This window comes from Pseudonaja textilis, chromosome 3, assembly GCF_049901715.1.
Source record: "Pseudonaja textilis isolate UNSWEBS1 chromosome 3, rPseTex1.2, whole genome shotgun sequence".
Lineage (NCBI taxonomy): Eukaryota > Metazoa > Chordata > Lepidosauria > Squamata > Elapidae > Pseudonaja > Pseudonaja textilis.
The window spans coordinates 80,342,753-80,353,514 of record NC_141992.1 but is presented as its reverse complement, the minus strand read 5'-3'; the positions used below and the strand labels follow the sequence as shown (position 1 = coordinate 80,353,514).

At 39.7% G+C, this 10,762-nt stretch overlaps 1 long non-coding RNA gene across 2 annotated transcripts; it reads right to left on the bottom strand.

Annotated features, from left to right (window-relative positions):
* Nucleotides 1-369: 369 nt before the first annotated feature.
* Nucleotides 370-6,476, bottom strand: LOC148126184 (uncharacterized). Of its 2 annotated transcripts, none has more exons than XR_015742577.1 (4): nucleotides 6,133-6,476; nucleotides 4,582-4,730; nucleotides 3,846-4,058; nucleotides 370-845 (listed from the first exon to the last, which is right to left on the bottom strand). It is a non-coding gene; the product is annotated as an uncharacterized LOC148126184 (long non-coding RNA). The 2 variants fall into 2 exon arrangements; XR_015742576.1 differs by having other exon boundaries at nucleotides 3,846-3,927.
* Nucleotides 6,477-10,762: the final 4,286 nt, after the last annotated feature.

Sequence of the window (10,762 nt, the reverse complement as noted above, 5' to 3'; positions counted from 1 at the left end):
CCTGAACAGAACACGCCTCCAACCAATCAGAACACGGCTAACCCCCAACCAATCAGAACACAGCCAAACCCCTACCAATGAGAACACACCCCCACCCAATCAGAACACAGCCAAGCCCCCACCCAATCAAGCCCACCCCACTGGCAGTTAAAAGGAGGAAGCAGCTGCAATCTCACATTACTCTGAGAAGCACAGAGCCGGAGACAGAAGCCTGAAGATGATGAATGAGACTTCATCGAAACGTTGCCTAGATACTTCGAATCTTACGCGGGAGAAAACCCGAACAACCAAAGATCCACATATATATATATATATATATATATATATATATATATATATATATATATATATATATATATATATATGTATATGTATATTTATTTATTTCTAGATTGGGTCAGTGTTCATAATGAAGCAGAATGGAAAGTTACCAGAAAAGTATTCTTATAATTTGCAGAAGTTTCTTAGCTTATATCACAAATATTATAGAAGTTGCTTAATATGATATTGTGAAAACCAGAAAATTGCTGAATCTAAGTCTAAGAATAATGACCTATGAACTAGATATGTTCCTGTAAACAGCTAAATGGCAAGGGTGGCAAGGGTGGGTATGGAAAATAACAGATGGTGTAAGATAAGTATTTATATGCTGAATTGTGCAAAATGGCTAATTAGACTTACTTCCCCCTTTTGTAGTACGCTGAGACTGGGAGCTGCATAAAAGTAACCCCTCAGGAATAGCCGGGGGTTCAGAATTTGCCATGCTAATGCTCTGAGCCTTTTGCGCAAATAAACCTGTATTCTCCTACCCTTCGTGGTCTTGTGTCCTGATTTGGAAACAGGATCTGCTGCAACAATAACACAGGAAATAAAAACAATAATTAGGACAACATAGAATGAAAGTCTATATGATCACATTTAGCTCTAAGTTCCAGTGATTTCAGAAGGGATTGTTCCCAATAAATGATGATGATTCCATGATTCCTACACTTTCAACTACATTTCAGTTATATTTTGGACTCAGAAGATCTATCTGCTAAGTACTGTACATGCATAATGCAGTTAAAGTGTTAATCAGTCCCAGAGAAATAAGAGACTTGTGTTCTAGGAAGGATACTCTGGCTACTTCTGTAATCTTTGAGGAATTTATTTATTTATTTAATATTTAGATTTTTTTTATCTTGCCTTTATTACTTTATAAGTAATTTAATGTAGTGAACACATACAGTTCTCCTTCCTCCTATTTTTCCCATGACAACAATCTTGTTGGGTGCATTGGGCTGAGAGAGAGTGTCTGGCCCAAGGTCATCAACTTCCTCAAGCAGCACTAGAATTCACAATCTCCTGGTTTCTAGGCCAGCATCTTAACCACAACACGCAGAATTCAACAGCTGTAAAATCGGTCTCATGTTGCTAGGTGAATATAATGTAGCCTTGCTCACACTGAATAGAGTGGATTTGCAGAAATAATCAGGAGATTATTATGTCAGAATAGAACCTCTGCATATACTAATCATCAGAATCACCATAAACATTTGGTGACTTCTACGAGAAACTTACAGGTATTTCTATAGACTTCTGTTCCAGACATTGAAGTTCATACATCTTCAAGCTACCAAAGTTGAGAAACACTGGTTTATAGGATGCATTTCCATTTTGGTTATTATGCCTCACCTATTTCTACTTTACCCCCAACATGTATTGTATGTTTCATACACAAACATACAGGTAGTTCTCAACTTACAACCATTCATTGAGTGACTGTTCAAAGTCTCAGCACTAAGAAAAGTGCTTTACAACTGGTTATCACTCTTATGGCCATTGCCGTATCCCACGGTCATGTGATCAAAATTTGGGCACTTGGCAACCGGCCTGTATTTATAATAGTAGCAGCATCCCAGGGTCACCATTTGTGACCTTCCCAGCTGGCTTTTGACATAACAAAGTCAATGGGGAAAGCCAGGTTTGCTTAACAATCACATGATTCGCTTAACAACTGAAATGATTCGCTTAACATCTGTGGCAAAAAAAGGTTATAAAATCAGGTACAATTCACTTAACAAACACCTTGCTTAGCAATGGAAATTCCATGGTCCAGTGGTGGTATTCTACCGGTTCAGCCCGGTTCACTTGAACCGGTTGCTCCAAGGATCAACTGTGAGTGAACTGCTTCGCTCCGATGATCAGCTGATGGGCCCTTCCACTCTCTATGCTGACCTTTCCTGCTTTTCAATCTCAGCTGCTTCAAGTGGCATAGCCGATTGTAAGCATTTCATTTAAACTCTTTTGCAGCAGAAGGTAAGTTGGAAATGCTGTGCACATGCTCACACCGAACCGGTAGGAAAACTTGTTGAAACCCACCACTGACGTGGTCCCAACTGTGGTCATAAGTCAAGGACTATCTGTACAATGAACACCTATGAGAGAGAGCTCATGTGCAAAAGAGTTTAAATGAAATGCTTACAAGTTCTCATTAAGGACAATAGCATTTCTTTCTCCTTCAGCGTTACCAAATACTAATTATGGAGCATCATTTTTATTCTGATGAGGGAATAAAATGGGCACATTCAAGGATGTCTCTTTACACTCAGCTTTTGACTAATGGCAGCATGTTTCCATTAGCAAAGGGACTTCTTGAGTGCAAGGAAATGAGTGCTGGGAATGGCTTTATAAAGTTGATTTATTTTGCACGGTGGCCTAAAATCCTCACGGCTGTTCATCAGTGATTCATAAACGGTGACTGATAATTGGTCTGGCAATAGTATTTAGCAAGCCATGGCATGGCTTATGTTGTGAACTGGAAAGATGACAAATAAGTGACCTTTCATAGGCTGTTACTGGTTGCTTTCTAGTGCAGTAACTCAAGGACAGAACACATGTTCTGCATGCACAGCCCCTGAGATCTCCAGAAGGCAGGGAAAGATTTCTGTTTAAAAGCCTGGTGAAGTTTTGTGAGTCAGTATTGGAAATAATAAAGTCTTGTATTCTGGCTTGAGGTAAAGCTGTGGCCTGCACTTTAATTGTAAGGCTTGGCCTAAGTATATTGGCAAAAGAGCAGATTTCTGCCCTCTATGGGGCTGTCTCAGAAGGAGCACACACATGTACACACACAAACACACCAAACTGCCACTCGGGCAGGGGTGGGATTCAATTTTTTTAACAAGTTCTGTGGCCGTGGCTTAGTTGGTGGGCATGGCTTGGTGGTCTTGTGACTGGCTGGGCGTGGCCAACTCAAAATCACTCACATTGAAGTACGCATCTCCTCACCTAGCCTCTCATGACTGTGGAGATGCTGCAACAGTTGTAAGTGTGAAAAATGGTCATAAGTCACTTTTTTCAGTGCCATTGTAACTTTTAATGGCCACTCCACACAAGCAAAGTACCAGCAAAAAAGGAAAAACAACTCCAGAGAAGTTCCAGAGACAGGAAGTCTAGTCCTACCAAGAATGTAATAAGGGTTAACAGAGAGGCAGTTTCTGTAAGCAACACCAGAATGTTTCCTACCTGCCTTCCTTACAGGATTAGGCCAGTAATTTCTTCTAACAACTGGTTCTCCAAACTGCTGAGAATGTTAACAACCGGTTCTAGCGAATAGGTGCGAACTGGTAGAATCCCACCCCTGCACTTGGGTGTCTCCCTTATAGTGACCAGCAGTCCCAATTAAGTTCATTGTAGCTATGAATAGGGCTGCCACTCTAGCCATTCCTCCTATTTGCCTAAAACGACAAGGTAAAAGAGCTTTTTATAAACCATCAAAAGCAGCATCAATTTAAACATTCTCATTTTGAAAACGTGAACCTATTTCATATTCTGCTCCTTTATTTTAATACATGAAAAACACCCACCTCTGGTAGTTGTCATCTGTGCTGAACTGCAGTAAGCTGCTTGACATGTTAATATTCACTCACAGCCAGCTGTACAGAGATCCTGGGAAGATGTCCAGAACACAGCATGTTTCTTGTATGATTGTGTGGCGAATTTAAGCTATTGGACAGGGTTGAACAGGACGGCCAAGCTCAGGGGCAGCTCCCTGAACACATGGGGCGTTTCTATCAGCCCTATGAATAGGGCAATGATGGCAAAACCTTGGACATACATGTCAAAAGTGACATGTCTTGGCATTTTGAGTGACACACCAGTGATCATCAATATCCAACAACAACAATTCTCAAAAGCACACCCTATTGTCACACAATCTCCGGAAAATGAGGGTTTTTTTTTACTTTTTTTGTAATTATCCAATGCTTCTTTACATAATACATAGAATCATACATGATTGGAATGTATTTTTTAAAATAAATGAATATGTAAATATTTATTTCTCTTTTGTTTGGGGACACGGCAGTGCCACACCGGCAGTGTCGAGTTAGGCACTCTGAATTTTTGACACAGTGAGCCCATAAAGTTCACCATGACTAAATGAAGATTTGGGAACCCTTTAGTGACTTCAAGGGAAGAACTGTGAATCCCTCAGATGTGCAAAACCTTTCCTCATAACAATTTGCAAGAGCTCTTCATTTCCAGCTGATGACTGGCATTTGAAGGCTTGTGTTTGCTGGAAGAACATAGTTGAGGGCTTACCTCATTGCTGGGTGACCATCCCTATTTATGAAGCGGTATGTCCCAAGCATTTGGGTCAGCGTCTATTTATTCTTGCTTATTGGTCAAGCTGGCGGGCAGTTGACTTTCTCCTCGCAGAGAAATAGGCCAATAAATAAAATGTTGTCCTTCTGCAGAGATAAAAAAAAAAAAAAAAGCTAGCTGAAGAGCATGAGGTGAATTATTTGAATGATAAATGGTTTTCATTATTTAGGTGGAATAGCCGTTACATCTTATCACATTATGTACATTTATTACAAGTCATTATCTTGACAAGTTTTTTTTTTTTAACCTAGTCTCCCATCATATTTAGAGGATCCTGGGCTAGTGAAATGGGCCTAATTAGGCAGATCATTTCTGACAATTCCCAAATTCAGGAAGCAGCAAAAATGCATTTTTGTTGCAGATGGTGAGGCTGCAATCATCTACATGTATATTAAAATAACCCATTGAACTCAGTCTGGCTTTCTCTCAAGGAAAGACAGACAGAGAGATCCGGGCATTGTTAAGAATTAAAGGCCATGCACATTTGGTGATTTATTAATTTGGAATTTAACTCTCCAATCTCATACTTTCTCAACATACTCTCTATTGTTAAAGACATTGATTGCCCAATTAATTATTCTACAATGAAGACTCGTTTGATATTTTTCTTCAACCTTACTGTCTTCCTTCAGTGTGCTTCTTCCATTCATATTGCCTCAAGTCACTTTGTTTCTCAGGCTTTGGCCTTTTGTTGACATTTTGTTTTTAAGCTGTTAACAACTGATTCTGTAGATTCATTCTTTGCTCCCTGTGACAGCCACTTGCATATGTTTTGCTGGAATCTGCAGCTTTCCTTCTAATTTTCTTCAGCTGGATCTCTACATTTTAAAGGGAACCTTCTTTAATATTTTATTGACTTTGTTATTTAACCATGCAAATATCCTCTTGGATTCGTTCATTTTCCCACATTCTATAAAAAATCATTTTATTCAGCCTAATTATTACATTTGTAAATAACTTCAGGACTATGAAAGGTTTTGAACTTCATGACTCTCTCCTTACACATTTTAAAAAATATTCTTATTTTTCAAAAATCCCTTCTTATATTAAATGCTAGTTTGCACTTCAAATTCTTGATAATTTTCCACTCAAGTTTTGCTAAAAGAGTTTTTTAAAAGAGGGTTGATATAAACCATATGCCAATGAAAATAAAAATAAATGCAACAAAAGTCAAAACTAAAGAAGGAAAGCTCAAGGAAGTCAATTTTGCTTGTTTGTTACATACAATAATAAAGCTGAACTGAATTCATTTTTAGGCACAATAATGGGCACTTCCACACCAGTACCATTTCTGCTCCCTAGAAGCTGTTTGGAAATGAATCACAATTATCTTTGTGTTTGCAAACCCATAAATGATGAAGACAGAAAATACTCTAAATTACTGATGGTAATAATAGCATCACCCTCTTCGCCATAGAAAGGAATAAGAAAGCAATCTAGTGCTTGGAAGAAACTGCTAGAATCTTCTTGTTACTTCTACTTGCTTACCTGAGCAGATAAAGGGAAACTGCAAAGCTGTCAAGCCAGAATTTTCCTTCTAAAACTGGCAGGAAGGCTGAAATCAGGGTAGATGAGAAAGCCTCCTGCCCCAGCAGGGATAATGGCTCATTCCCAAATTCCATTAAGCTCCAGCAAGCTTTATGTCCTGGTTTAAGACTGAGCAGGCAACTGGCTCAGCTTACAAGTGGTTTATTGCCAAGTAATATTGCAATCAATTATTAAGGCGGACAGAGATTTGGCTGTGCTGTGCGGATGCGCAGACCCTCCAGAGGAATATTGGAGCATACCTTGCTTGGTAGCTAGACATGGAACACAGGGTTTAGTGTTCAGTCAATCTGTAGGATATAAATGGAGCACAAGTTCAGGGAAATAAGACACATTGCAAACACAGCCACAATAATCCAATAATCAAATGCCAAAGAACTTAGTCAGATGATCTTATTTGAAGACACGAGGATCAAGAAGCAGAACAGGAAACAAGGAACCCAAATCTGCCAAGTAGTTTCCAATAGAAAGGTCATTGGCAATGGCTGTTCTTAAACAGCTCAGATGCAGGTATAAATCAGTTCTAGCCTTTGGCATCTTTCCTTCTTGAGCAGCTGAGCAGATAACTTTTTCTCAACTCTTAGAAATTGCTGGGGCTGGATACCTGGCCAAGATTTAGCCTCTCAACACCTGATTCCTCCTGCACATGTTGCTGCTGATTTATCTACAAAATGGAGGTGATAGAGTCTTGCAAGTCTGAAAGCACAATTTGTTCTCCCCCACTCCATCGCCTTTACTGCCTGAAAAGGAGGGCCTCTTCTGAGCCTCTTATTTTACCACTTTGCAACTGCAGTCTATATACTGTCTATTATCTGCTTTGGTGCAGTGGTTAGAGTGCAGTACTGCAGGGCTACTTCTTCTGACTGCTGGCTGCAGACAATTTGGCAGTTCAATTCTCACAGTCTCAAGGTTGACTCAGCCTTCCCTCCTTCCGAGGTGGGTAAAATGGGGATCCAGATTGTTGGGGGCAATATGCTTTGTAAACCGCTTAGAGATCGCTGTAAACCACTGTAAAGCAGTATATAAGTCTAAGTGCTATTGTAATTCCTTGGAAGTGCCTCTTTGCCCATTTCTCAAAGCACCAAATGATCCATGTCATTACCCTAAGAACAGGGGTGTGATTCAACCGGTGTAACAACTGGTTTGGTGAGCACATGTGCAAAGCATTTGCTACTGACCTCCTGCAATCCCTATGAGTTAAACAGCTGATGCGTGGCAGCTGAACCTGAAAACCAGGATATAAAGTACAGACTAGAGCCAGGGTGGGTCAGTGGGCCCAACAGCTGATCATTGGAGTGAATCAGTTTATTCCCAACTGATCCTCGAAGCTACTGGTTCAGGTGAACCGGACCGAACCGGTAGAATCCTACCTCTGCCTAAGAACCTCCTTCCATTCATGGCAGTGAGAGACCCTGTTAGTGAGTAGTTATAAGATTATCAGGGGAAGGGAAGAGGAAGACAAAGCAGTTATTATAGCATTATATTTCCTGACCTGTCTTGACATGTGTTGTGACTAATTCAACAGGATATGAATGCCATTCCTTACACTGCATTACTCTAGTTGCAGCGCAGGTCAGTTTAACTCAAATTGCCTCTATAAATATCTCAAGGTGAAATAAACTCAGAGTGAATCAGGAGGAGCATTAAAAAACAGAGTGATTTCTTTAGTGGCTCTCCTCTTTTACAAGGAATCATTTTAGAGCCAAGGAAACCTTTGCCAGCTTAGTTGCTTCCCTAATTGAACCAGTCCATGATGGTTATTTTCATGAATGCCCTACTGGAAAGTTTCATTGTATGGCAGTATTTCAGCCCATAGAATAGAGCAAATGTTGGTGTGAAATACTGTTTATGGCTTCTGCCAGTACTTCAAAGTACACCAGTCAGGAGCATAAAGTCATAAAATAAAGATGTATGCTTTAATTTCCAGCCAGGATCTTGGTAGTCTATAAAATTGAAATACTCCACCATTATTGGAGTTTGCTTTACATCATTATCGTGTTCCCCTAATCCTGCCTGTGAAGTCTGAAGCCATGCTGATTTTTTAAAAATGGGGCAGGGGAGTGAAAAGTGCCTCTATGAAAAATGCCAAAATGATAGATGGTAGTAGTTTGCCTGGAAGTAGACTCCTGGGTAGAAAGCGGCCATTTTAATTTTTTTTATTTTTCTTTTGTAAAGGTAGTATTAAGGGTGGAAGAATTTATCTTGCAGTTCCAGAGAACAACATTTTAAGCCCTACCCTCCAATAGAGATGATGTAAGCAGTTAAGCAGTAGATGTAATAAGAGGCAGATTCTAACCCACTTTTAGTCACTGAAGCCCGATGGATGACTTTGGGCCACTCATTTTCTGTTGCCATTCCACCTTTCTCATTAGGCCATTGTTGAGGAGAAAATAGAAGGCAGGAGTTCTATGTTTGCTGCTTTGAATTCTGAATGAAATCATGTGCATTCATTAGGTTAAGGAGAACTTTTTACTGGGGTTATAGTTCCCCCAACCTCACCAAGTAACTTCTGGTGCTCATTCATAGAATCATAGGACCTTGGAGGTTTTCAAGGCAGGAGATCTTATATCATCTCACACAAATGGCTATCCAGTCCATTCTTCTTCTTTTTTTGCAATATTTTTTTTATTTTTTTATTTTAGTCTATTCTTCAAGACTTCCAACAATGAAACACCCACAACTCCAGGAGGCAAGCGGTTCCATTGATAGTTTCTTCTCATTGTCAGGAAATTTCTCCTTAGTTCTAGGTTGGATCTCTCTAACTAGCTTCCACCCGTTGCTTCTTGTCCTGCCCTGATATGTTTTGGAGAATAATTACGATAACAATGATAACAGTGCTACATAAACTATATCTACTCCTAACCTGTCTATACCACCAGGGGTGGGATTCTACCAGTTCAGCCTGGTTCGGGCAAACCGGTAGCTCCGAGGATCATCTGTGAGTGAACCGCCCGCCCACCCCAGCTCTATTCTGACCTTTATTTGCTGGTTTTCAAGCTCAGCTACTTTGTATGACACAGCGGATTGTCACGCGTCAGCTGTTTAACACACAGGGAGATTGCAGGATTGCAGGAGAAGGTCAGTAGCAAACCCTCTGCACCGAACCAGTTATTACACCAGTTGAATCACACCCCTGTATACCACCAATAATGGATGGCATGTTGTTAAGGTCTCAATGAAGCAAAACAATATTGGAAGATCATACAGATTCAAGCAGGGTCCCTCAAGCAGGTGCTGAGAATTGAACCAAAAACATCTCAATTACTCATTCCAAATGCTGAAACCCAGAAAGGAAGTTTCCATACCCTGTCCGCTGTCACCAAGTCAACAAGAGCTACATTTAATGCTATAGTTTTTGGCTATCAAATGACATGTGGGCAATACAATTTGCTTTTCTTTGCTAGGCATCAGGACAAGAAACTACAAAGCTGTTGGAAGCAAAATGTGGACTCTTTCAGTGACAATCAAGAAATCATGAAATGCTATTATGTCATATTTCTTAATGCATGAAATTTAGAACATAAAATTTGTAGAACCAAATATCACCAAACAGCAATCTATAGATCATAGATGTTTCGTGTACAGAAAAAGTCTCTACAGGCATTGAATGAATTATATAGTTATATATATAATTAATTAATTAATAAATTAATGAATTTGATAGCATCCTATCAAATTCTGTACCTGTCAACAGTGGTGTCCCCCAAGGCAGTGTTCTAGGACCAACTCTCTTCATACTCTATATAAATGACCTCTATGATCATATTAAGAGCAACTGCGTTCTCTTCGCTGATGATGTAAAGCTATTCAACACCACAGACAATACTGCTACCCTTCAAAAGGACCTCGACTATGTAGCAGAACAGTCAAACAAATGGCAACTTCAAATCTCAACAGATAAATGCTCTGTCTTACATATTGGCAAAAAAATCAGAAAATAAAATACAGGCTGAATAGTCAAGACCTTGTTGATGGTCCAAAGTCTGTCAAGGATCTTGGAGTACTCATCTCTAATGATTTAAGTGCTAGAGCCCACTGTAACTACATAGCCAAAAAGGCATTAAGAGTTGTTAACCTAATCTTACATAGCTTTTTCTCTGGTAATATTACACTACTAACTAGAGCATACAAAACATTTGCTGGACCAATATTCAAATACAGCTCATCAGTCTGGAACCCACATTATGTATCTGATGTTAACACAGTTGAGAAAGTCCAGAAATATTTCACAAGAGTTCTCCACGCCTTTACTCGTTGCAGAATACCTTATGCCACCAGACTCGAAATTTTAGACTTAGAAAACCTAGAACTATGCCGCCTTAGGTCCGATCTAACTATAGTATATGAAATCATACATTGCAATGTCCTACCATTCAATGAATACTTCAGTTTCAACCATTACGATACAAGAGCAAATAACAGATACAAACTCAAGGTTAATCGTACCAAACTTGATTGCAGGAAATACGATTTCAGCAACAGAGTGGTCAATGTCTGGAATACTCTTCCTGACTCTGTGGTTTCTTCCCCAAACCCCAAAAACTTTAACCTTGGACTGTCTACTATTGACCTC